This window comes from Dendropsophus ebraccatus, chromosome 1 (assembly GCF_027789765.1).
Source record: "Dendropsophus ebraccatus isolate aDenEbr1 chromosome 1, aDenEbr1.pat, whole genome shotgun sequence".
Taxonomy (NCBI): Eukaryota; Metazoa; Chordata; class Amphibia; order Anura; family Hylidae; genus Dendropsophus; species Dendropsophus ebraccatus.
This window is the reverse complement of record NC_091454.1, coordinates 231,261,961-231,273,176: the sequence shown is the minus strand read 5'-3', so window position 1 is coordinate 231,273,176 and position 11,216 is coordinate 231,261,961. Positions and strand designations below refer to the sequence as shown.

Genomic DNA, 11,216 nt, shown 5'->3' with positions numbered 1-11,216 from the left:
TCCTTGCATGTGAAAAATTGCTATGGGTAAGAGGACTGGAGGTTGCAGAAGGGGAATTGAGCAGGCTTAGAAAACTTTGCTGTGTTGAAACCATTGACCCCATAACTGTGGCATCTTCTGTTTCTGTAGGCTGTGCTATGTCTTCTACAGCTATTGTGGGACAACTCTGTTGAATATTTGGTGCAGAATGATGATAGAAAGTGCTTGTGTCAAAGACCGGGCTGGTACGTATTGTTTCAAATATGTTTTTAATTCCTGTAATAATCTCGATATTGTCGGGTATGGGTTGTGGATTACCATAAAACCTCATCAGTTCAAAAATAGTTGGCACACACACCCATGGTCTACTGTGTGGCATTTCCCTTAGGCGTGAAGCAATAGAGGCCCCAAGCTGGTCCCAGTGATCTTTCCACAGCGCGTGGCGTGGCATGGTACTGCGACTAGTGGATTGTGCCCTACGAGTTCCAGACCGTATTAACCTTTGTGAGCTGGAGGAACGTTGCCTCACCGGTGACCTTGTGATGTGTGAGGGTCGTGGAGCAGAATCCTCTGATGGTGGCAAATCCCCTGCTGAGCCGGATGAACTACACATCACATCCTCGACTTCAGTCTCCGGGGCAGCTATATTTCCCTCAGTTCTGAAATGAGAAAAGTGTAAATTTTATTAATTGTTGAGTAATGTGGTGTGTTTACTTTTCAAATTTAACATTCAATTTTTTAAAACATTAAGCTAAACAAGAAGGGGTACTGTGTTTTTTTGAAACTCATAGTTCAAAATTGGTTAAAAATTAAGGCAACTAATATTACCTATGTAACAAAATAAACTTATACACACATATATACAAAACCATAAACGCTGGTAGTTAATTTAAATAATATACAGGAGAGAAAAGAGCGCTGCACCTCACACCTATGGCTGACACTAGTGCCTCTCGGCTACATAAGAGACAGCAGAATTGTATATATGAATTGATGAAGCCACACTGGCCCATGTTCCGCGTGTAGGTATGTGATACACATGGGTGCCTACACAGGTCAAAAATGTGCCGGTTAGTGGCAAAACCTTTTCCAGACTCGTGCTGTTTGTGGTTGACCTTCTCCGCCGGTGGTGCTGGGCTGGTATTTTTGGGTCTGGTCCTGTGATATGGGGGTTACAGGGCCGTTCCATGGCCTCCCTTCCCTGACTGTGCGTGCCTGCGGGGGTGGAGGCCACTGACCGGCACAGTTTGGACTTAGTGCAGGGACCCATGTGTATCAGATACCTGCACGCGGTACATGGGCCAGTGTGGCTTGATCAATTCATACATAAAATTATGCGGTCTCTTATGCAGCCGAGAGGCACTAGTGTCAGCCATAGGTGTGAGGTGCAGCGCTCTTTACTCTCCTGTATGGCATTGATTTAAAATAAAGTTCTGATGTAATTTGCTTCTCCTAATAAAGAGGGTTGGGTGCTAATGCTAATTGCGAAGTCCAAACGGTTAAGTTAAAATCACACTGCCACCCATACCCTCTATTAGTGCAATAGGCATAGTAGGACATTTGCCCTTATCATCAGGCTGCTATACATTATTAAAAAGGCTGATGAAGGCAACATGTATTTGAAAAAATTGAAATGGAAAAATTGCCAATAATGGTTTTGTTAAAATCAAGCATAATAGCTGGCACAGAGGGTGAAAAGGGGAAGCGATTGCTGTCTTTGAGTAGAGTGTTTATGCATTACATAATGAGGTGAATGCCCCAGTCAGTGTGCGGTACTGAACTATTTAGTGGTTGAAAACAATTTGTGAGTGTATTGCATGTTTTTAGGACTATAAGTGTGTGGCGATACAGGAGTGGAGAAAATTAGCAGATTTTTGGCATCTTACCGTCTCAGCATAGACAAATGGTCATTTATTTGGTGATTTGCCGCTCTTTCCGGGGTCATGCTCATAACGTCTAAACTGATCTCGGACTGAACGCCACCTATTGTGCACATCATTAGCTGAAAGAGTAGTAGGAATGTGTTAAAGTGTTGTGTTGCAAAAAAAAAAAAAAAAAAGAATTAAAAAAAACAAAAAAAAACAAAGAATCCAGTGGTGAAGAATTGTGGAAAAAAAAAAAAAGTAAAAGGCTCTTAGTGGGCAGATGTGGAGGTAAAAAAAAAAAAAATTCTAAAAGTTGTCAAAAATGCTCCAAGTATGAACAAACATTTACAGATTTGCTTTTGTAAACGTGAGGCCATGGTGTCTATATCAGGGTAGAGTGTTCTAATAATTTGTGTCCACGCATCCTGTTTTAGGTGACGATCGCTGTATCTTGGGTCTGTTATGTCCCAAATGCAGGGGCACCCTTCAACCTGTGTAAAGAGATGATCCATTTTTGACAAAATAGTTAGAGATTCAGTACTTAAAAATATTAAAATATGCACAGTCATATTTAATTAACATAAAACTTTACATACTGGTCATATTTCATAGTGTCAGTATAGCTAGGAGGCAAGGGCAGGCACAGCAGTAGCCAACATGGATAGCATTTATGGGCCAGCAAAAAGGAGCCAAGGGCAGGCACAGCAGTAGCCAACATGGATGCCTGTTAGGTCCAGCAGTAGCCAATATGGAGGCAATGGACTGTATGACGGTGCCCTTGGTCACCTTGCTGTAGGGTGTCCTGCATAGTGATGGTGAAGGGGTACGTGTAGGGTCAGCGTGACTAGGGCCAGTGCTGGGGGACCATCACAGCGAGCATGGGTTTCAGGCAAAGGAGCAGTTTATCACCTTTTGTGTGTTATGGCCTAGAGGACTGGTGTGTGTGATGTCTGTATTTTGGAGAAAATGACTTGGCAGTGTGTGGCCTGTATACAGACAGGCCTACACCCGTCCACTCCCCCTGTACACACACACCACTAATCTGCCCCTGAATACAGACCCCACACAACAGTCCTCTCCCCCAGTATGCAATCGTGTTCTTGTGGACATTGGATTTTTTTATAAGTTTCTGGCCGGTGAATGGTGCAGTTGCGCAATGTTTGCTACTTATCAAGTAGGCCCCGCTCCTCCTGCTAAAATCACAACTCAAAGAAGAGAAAATAATGTAGCATGTACCTAGTATCCATTACCCTCACATATATGATCAACAGACATCAACACTGCTGCTGGCAGACATTGGGCTCATCTATGGGTTCTGCAGCCTCACATCCTATGAGCGGTTGTTACGTAGTGAACTCCACCATTTGATCTGCACCCTCCTCTGGTGAAATTCTCTGGGCTGCTGGAGCACACTGAACGCTCATATCTGATTTACACCCCACTGTCTGCTAACTACAGGAAAAAATCTAACATCCACATAATGATTCTTTAAGTGTCCAGTTTATTGACCTCCAACAAACTGCATCACTGCGTCAAGAACATTTATTGTTACATGCACCCGCACTATCATCTGGTGTAACCCTTAAGTCATTGCTGGTGGCCATTTTTATTGTAAGCGTTGTGGAATAGTTAACACGTACATAACTCCACAAAGTGACCCTCCATCAAAAGCTCAACCAGCATTGGATAATTATAAAATTAGGCTGCACTTTGTGGGCCAAAAATATAAGGACAATTTGAAAGTATGTCAAATAACTTTAACATTTTTAGAAATTCTTAATGTAGTTCAAAATGTATATTATCACAGGGAGGATTAATACTATGGGGGGGGCAAAGAGGGGTTATTACTATATGGAGGCACAGCAGGGGATCCTACATACAGGGGGCAACTCACATACCTACTGACTTTACTGCACAAGACACAAAAGAAGTGGAAGTTGTAAAAGTGCGGAACCTAAGCTGTTTGTCTGGCAGGCTCACAAGAGATGAATTGTTGCTGCAAGAAATCATCATGGTGGACTGGGCCAGATGGAGAGGAAAAGGGAAAGTGATGCCTCAGATCAAAGAAGACATCACCTGTGAGTCACTGAACTGTTTTTTTTTGTTTTTTGGGGTTTTTTTTTTTTGGGGGGGGGGGGGGGGGGGCGCTTTTAAGCAGGATTCGCCCTGTAGTCAAAATTACCTAGAAACGGCCCTGGGAGGGAGTGTGAGTATACGTCTGGCTAGATGCTGTTTGCCGCTCTGCATAGACTGGTGGCCGCTCGCGATCCTCTCTGTTGCACTAGCTGGAGGATGGAAGCAGCCCGCGCGCGTCCACCCACTTCTAATGCTGGTAATCTGCCAGCCTTTCAAAAAAAAACAGTGATTTGATTTCTAAAATAACTGTAAAAAAATTAACAAGATGGGCGCAATTCAAGGAGATAAGGGGGTCTCCATGCCACCATGCCACATAGCACCATGCCCCGCTGCAAAGCCATCAGCACATGTTGCTGATCGCGCGGAGTCTCCATGTACACCCTATGTGACCATATACCATCCGGCTGCCTGCTCACCCGGCCGAACACTCTCCCCCCCAAAATACACATACAAATACATACAAACAAAAAGTACACAAATATACTTACCAACGCTATTAGTCTTGTAACGTTGATTCCCATACGACTGTAGGTCGACATTTTCGCCAGACGAAATCTCGGGGGACCGAAGTGCCTTCTTGTTCGTCCGTCTCCTCCAAAGTCTTGAACGTAACTGACGTTGGTACGTCGTGACGGTGTTGTGCACAACTTTACTCAGTCTCCACAAAAAGACAAAAACGCTGCTCGAAACGCCGCTGTCCTGTGAACAATAAAATCTGTCGCGCATCGCAAGCGATTTCAGTGTCCCATTGAAAACTATACACTCCAAAATCGCACCGTATTCTATTGCGCAAATCTATCTCAGACAAAGAAGCTTGTGACTAAAGCTTCTCTGGCAGCAACCGTGGGTTTTACCTTATGATGCCATATTCTCGACAGTTTCCGATCCAAAGAAGGTAAGTTGTTGGTGAGTGGAGAGTGGACTTTTTTAGGTGTAAGCAGAAAATCTCATAGTACATAAGCAAAATGTATTGTTTTATACCACTCTAAGAATCAAATTGATATTAAAAACAGGGCAAGATGGCTGGATTGCCTTTATTTCTTTAACAATTCTCACCCTTTTGATAATATCATTATCACATATATATATATATTTTCCTTTTTTTATTTTTTTTATTTTTATTATATGTGTTTCTCGTTCCTGACTAACATCCTTCCTATCCGGAAATGACCCCTTAGACAGTCGGTAGGGGCATGGTATATACAGATAAGCTGCATATAACATGGGATACTCTATCCATTCCCAACCATCTATTAGTGACCATTTCCTCTAAGTATGAAGATATATTTTATTGAAGCACACAGAAATATATTTCTAACTAAATGGATAATAACAGCAACTTCCAGAGATGCACCACCATGGGGCCTGAGCTGGGTCACAGGATTTACAAAGCCTATGGACTCTGGGCCGCATGCCTGTGCACCTGTGGGACCCTGATTCAGGGATGATGTCTTCCACACGTCTCACAAACAGCCGAGGGTCTTCAGCAGAGACGGGCAGTTCAACTTGGGCTATCGGACGGTCATCCCTGAAGCTGTATTATCCTTTTTGAGGGATGGACGTATCCACACCTTTACTGCAACGAGAAACACAACACATTAGAAATTTCCAATTTATGAGAAGTATTAAAATCAATCCTATCACCACCACTATGTGTCTCTATGGGGTCATGGGCATCTTCTATCCAGGTACACCACTCTTACACCTATAATAGCACATGTTCCTTCTCTATGGCCAACAAATAATCAAGAGCCATTCTATTTTGTAAGGCTACTTTTCTAACTTGGGCCAATTCTTCATTAAGGGCATGGCTAGAACTTGTGGTTTCATTAATAATTCCATCCATGATACTAGCATACTTATTTAACTTATTTGCTAGCTCAATTCCCCATCCCGTCCAAGAAGGGAACCACATCCAAGCTTTATCAGCTGAGGTGAATAACTCTCTCTTATATCTAAGTCCCCTTGTGTATTTTTCAGAAAATGATATGTTAGATTGTGGTCTAATGGCTGGAACAACTCTTCCTATAGTGCAGTTTCCCCATGCTCCCATTGGCAGCCAGGAGTAGGCCCTGTTGCCACAAATATAATAGAGCCCTTGTTTCAGCACCTTAGGAATCATCCTACCATGATTTCCCAGCCAGCTTTGAAACCATACCATATTTCTGTGCACTTGCGTTTTACAACTCCAGTCATCATCATCTGTTTGTTCAGGACAGGCGCACCTGGGGGCACAAGAAGCTTTTAGAGTTGGGCAGAAACATATTACAGTTGGCATGCTGCCGGTTACATGTAGCATCATTATACTCCATGATAAATATCAAGGTGGCATTCTCACAATCTGTTTTTCCCACATGTACCTCAGGTAACCCCACTTGTCGGCCTTTAATCTTGGCTATGTGATTTATATACATAGGGCCTAAGCATATAGTGGGTGGAGATATTATTCCAACAATTTCTAAGTATGTTCCTTGGTCTGAGAGAGCATTGTGAGTTGTATGGTCTACATCTATTTGGACATCATAGCTATAGTCTGTGAGATTTAAATCATTCATTGATATTGGTACACCGATTAAGGGATATCTCTGTGGGTGGCAGGGATATGAGAGCAGATCCAGCAGTCGGTGGCATTCAGCTGTTTGGCTGTCTGTTGATGTAGAAGCCAGATAGAGTTCTTCTGCTTCTCTCCTCTCACCCGCACATGAAAGTACAAAGCACAAAACAATAGGTAGGACAACAGCAAACTGAACAATAACTGCATGTTAATAGTTTGTTAGTCTTCCTCTTCCCCAATGGCCTCACCCTTTTGGTACAGGTTATCGTCGCTGACCTGAAAAGTAACTTTCTTACAATGGGAAGCGTGTATCCAGTTTGGCTTCCCTCCCACCGTGACTGAGGTGGGTGTAGTCAGCAGCACCTGGTATGGGCCATCAATTTAGGGTTCCAGATGTTTCCTCACGTATCTTCTTATCACCACCCAGTCTCCGGCTGCAGATGATGAATTCCTGTTGTTTGCTCTGCATCTGGTAAAGAAGAGAAAACTTTTCCATGCAAATTAGTCAGTTGTTTGTGGAGCTGAATAACATAATCAGTTAAAGAAGCATATTGTCCATGCAACTCTTGTGGAAAGAAAAGGCCTGTAAGCGGTGGCCTTCCATATAGAATTTTTATATGCTGAGAGGCCATGCTTTCCCTTGGGGTATGCCGCATTGAAAACAGAGCTAAGGGTAAGGCTTGTACCCAGGTCAGCTTAGTTTGCTCACAGTCCTTGGCTATTTTATTTTTCAGAACGCCATTTGCTCTTTCTACCTTCCCTGATGATTGTGGCTGGTATGGTGTATGCAGATGCTGGTTGATTTGCAACCCTTTCAGGACGTCTGCAAACACTTGTCCTGTAAAGTGAGTCCCTCGGTCGGACTCTAATGTCTCAGGTAGGCCGTACCTGCAGACTATCTCAGAAATTAGCTTCCTTGCTGTGATCTGAGTTGTCGCCTTGGAAACAGGCCACGCCTCAATCCAGGAGGAAAACATGTCCACACATAGCAGGACATACTCATACGTACCACACTTAGGTAGTTGTATGTAGTCTATTTGTAACCTCTGGAACGGGTAGTCAGGTTTTACAAGATGTTTCATCTCAACCTTGGTCATTTGTCCTGGATTATGTTTGGCACAGATCATACATTTCCCACACCAATCCATTGCAAACTGTGGGAAGCCTGGTGCAAACCAAAATCTGTTAAAATTACCAATCATTCCCCCTTTGGAAACATGGGAGGGGAGATGAGATAGATTAGCTAAAATTGGATATAACACTGGGGTGCACACAATCGACCATCCCCATGTTTCCACACATTTTGTGGTTTGCAGCCAGCTTTCCTCCATTTGCTATGAGTTAGGGGTCCTGTTTGTTTTTGGAGCTGTATTAGAGCTTCCATTGTTAGGTTCTCTGGATTGGACTCTCGCAGAAGCATGACTGCTGCCTGTTTGGCTGCTTCATCTGCTCTGTTGTTGCCCCTGGTTACGGGGCCTAGTTTTGCTGATGTGCCTGGCACTTGATTACAGCGACAGCTCTAGGGAGCTTCACCTTCTCTAGCAGATCCTGTATTAGCTCCGCATGTTTCACCACCTTTCCACTAGAGGTTAAGAAATATAATACATACATATACACACAGTCCTTCTCTCTGCCAATTCACCTGCCCTGATCAGGCCAGGTAACTCTGCACTTTGGGCAGAATATATGCTAGGATCAAGGGATTCAGAGTACAGGATGGAGGTGTCATCTGCAACAGCAAAGCCTGCAGCGAACCCTCCCTCTGGTCTCCGCACTCCTGACCCATCTACATACAGAGTCATTTCAGCATCTGTGATGGGGACATCCAGGAAAGAATTGGGAGGAGAGTAAAAGAGATCCATCTCCTGTTCACAACTGTGCCCTGTAACAGAGAAGACTGCATACACCTGCATGTACCTGGCAACAGAGAAGACTGCATACACCTGCATGTACCTGGCTACAGAGAAGACTGCATACACCTGCATGTACCTGGCAACAGAGAAGACTGCATACACCTGCATGTACCTGGCTACAGAGAAGACTGCATACACCTGCATGTACCTGGCTACAGAGAAGACTGTATACACCTGCATGTACCTGGCTACAGAGAAGACTGCATACACCTGTATGTACCTGGCTACAGAGAAGACTGCATACACCTGCATGTACCTGGCTACAGAGAAGATTGCATACACCTGCATGTACCTGGCTACAGAGAAGACTGTATACACCTGCATGTACCTGGCTACAGAGAAGACTGCATACACCCAGTGGCGGATTAAATGTACCCTGGGCCCCGGGCTGTCCACCCAACCTGGGCCCCCCCCCCCCCAGCCACCCCAGCAGGCTGTGTGGGGTATATAAGAATACAGAGGTCTGAGGGGGATCAGTATATAGAAGTGACCCCAGAACATCACTAATAGGGGATAGGGGGGATGTTTTTATTCTATCCCCTATTAGTGATGTTCTGGGGTCACTTCCCTACACTGAGCCCCCACAGATCTATGTATTCTTATATGCCACAAAGAATCCAGTGTATAATGCACCTAGGACCAAACTACAACAGCTACATGCACTACAACTCCCAGCATGTACTGACAGTCTGCAGCCCTCATAATATGCTTGGAGTTGTAGTGCCTGCAGTTGTAGTTGGGTTCTAGTTTAAAAGTTTTCGCTAGTGTACTGTAGTGACCCCGGGGCTGTGTCAGTACACTACCACAAACAATACACTGACCCATTTAGACCCCAATGGTACACAGGCTCTGCACACTATAGGGCTGGGTTCACACTATGTATATTTGAGGCAGTATTTGGTCCTCATGTCAGGTCCTCATAGCAACCAAAACCAGGAGTGGATGGAAAACACAGAAAGGATCTGTTGACACAATGTTGTAATTGAGTGGATGGCCGTCATATAACAGTAAATAACGGCCATTATTTCAATATAACAGCCGTTGTTTTAAAATAACAGCAAATATTTGCCATTAAATGGCGGCCATCCACTCAATTACAACATTGTGTGAACAGAGCCTTTCTGTGTTTTCCATCCACTCCTGGTTTTGGTTGCTATGAGGACCACAATACTGACTGAAATATACTGTGTGTGAACCCAGCCTATAAGTGATTACAGTGCAGTTACTAATGACTCACAGGTGACGTCTTCTCCGATTGCCGTCGCTCACTTTTTCCTTTCTTCTCTATTTGGCGCAGCATCATGAAGACTTCTCCGACCCCAACTCAACTGCAGACGGGGAGCTGGGGGTGACTGGGGAAGGGAGGCAGCTGGGGCGACAGGGGGAGAAGCTGGGGCAACAGAGGCCGGGGAGGGGGGGGGGGGAGCAGCTGGGAAGGCAGGGAAGCAGCAGGGGGTGAACATGATGGGGGTAGCAGCAGGGGGAGAAGATGATGGGGGTGGCAGCAGGGGGAGAAGATGATGGGGGTGGCAGCAGGGGGAGAAGATGATGGGGGTAGCAGCAGGGGGAGAAGATGATGGGGGTGGCAGCAGGGGGAGATGATGGGGGTATCAGCAGGGGGAGAAGATGATGGGGGTATCAGCAGGGGGAGAAGATGATGGGGGTGGCAGCAGGGGGAGAAGATGATGGGGGTATCAGCAGGGGGAGAAGATGATGGGGGTATCAGCAGGGGGAGAAGATGATGGGGGTGGCAGCAGGGGGAGAAGATGATGGGGGTAGCAGCAGGGGGAGAAGATGATGGGGGTAGCAGCAGGGGGAGAAGATGATGGGGGTATCAGCAGGGGGAGAAGATGATGGGGGTGGCAGCAGGGGGAGAAGATGATGGGGGTATCAGCAGGGGAGAAGATGATGGGAATATCAGCAGGGGGAGAAGATGATGGGGGTATCAGCAGGGGGAGAAGATGATGGGGGTATCAGCAGGGGGAGAAGATGGGGGTGGCAGCAGGGGGAGAAGATGATGGGGGTAGCAGCAGGGGGAGAAGATGATGGGGGTAGCAGCAGGGGGAGAAGATGATGGGGGTAGCAGCAGGGGGAGAAGATGATGGGGGTAGCAGCAGGGGGAGAAGATGGGGCGGCATGGAGAGCAGCTAAGGGGCAAGGGGTACAGCCGGGTGGCAGGGGGTATAGTCGGGCGGCAGGGAGCCAGGGTGAGCTTCCGGCAGAGAGAGCAAGCCGGAAGCTCACAGTGCAGCCCCGCAGTGCCCGAACTTCTCTGCTTGGCGGCGCGCAGGATGTGACGTCAGAATGTGACGCGCAGGATGTGACGCCGCCAGAAGAGAAGTACGGGCACCGCAAAGACGGCAAGGAGAGAGGGAGCGGTGCCGCGGCGGACTCCGACAACAGCGCGCCACAGCAGAACATCACTCGGGGGCCCATTGGGCCCCGAAAGTGATGTGCTGCTGGCGCTGCTATGTAAGATCTTAATGTGGGCGGCGCGGGGCCCCCCGGAGCCTTGGGCCCCGGGCGGCCGCCCAAACCGCCCACATTATAATCCGCCACTGCATACACCTGCATGTACCTGGCTACAGAGAAGACTGCATACACCTGCATGTACCTGGCTACAGAGAAGACTGCGTACACCTGCATGTACCTGGCTACAGAGAAGACTGCATATACATGTATATACCTGGCTACAGAGAAGACTGTATACACCTGCATGTACCTGGCTACAGAGAAGACTGCATACACCTGCATGTACCTGGCTACAGA

General features: G+C 46.3%; 1 long non-coding RNA gene across 1 annotated transcript; it reads right to left on the bottom strand.

Moving 5' to 3' along the window:
- Positions 1 to 1,871: 1,871 nt before the first annotated feature.
- On the bottom strand, positions 1,872 to 5,379 carry LOC138771056 (uncharacterized). The gene is made up of 3 exons (XR_011359542.1): positions 4,469 to 5,379; positions 2,194 to 2,335; positions 1,872 to 1,981 (listed from the first exon to the last, which is right to left on the bottom strand). It is a non-coding gene; the product is annotated as an uncharacterized lncRNA (long non-coding RNA).
- Positions 5,380 to 11,216: the final 5,837 nt, after the last annotated feature.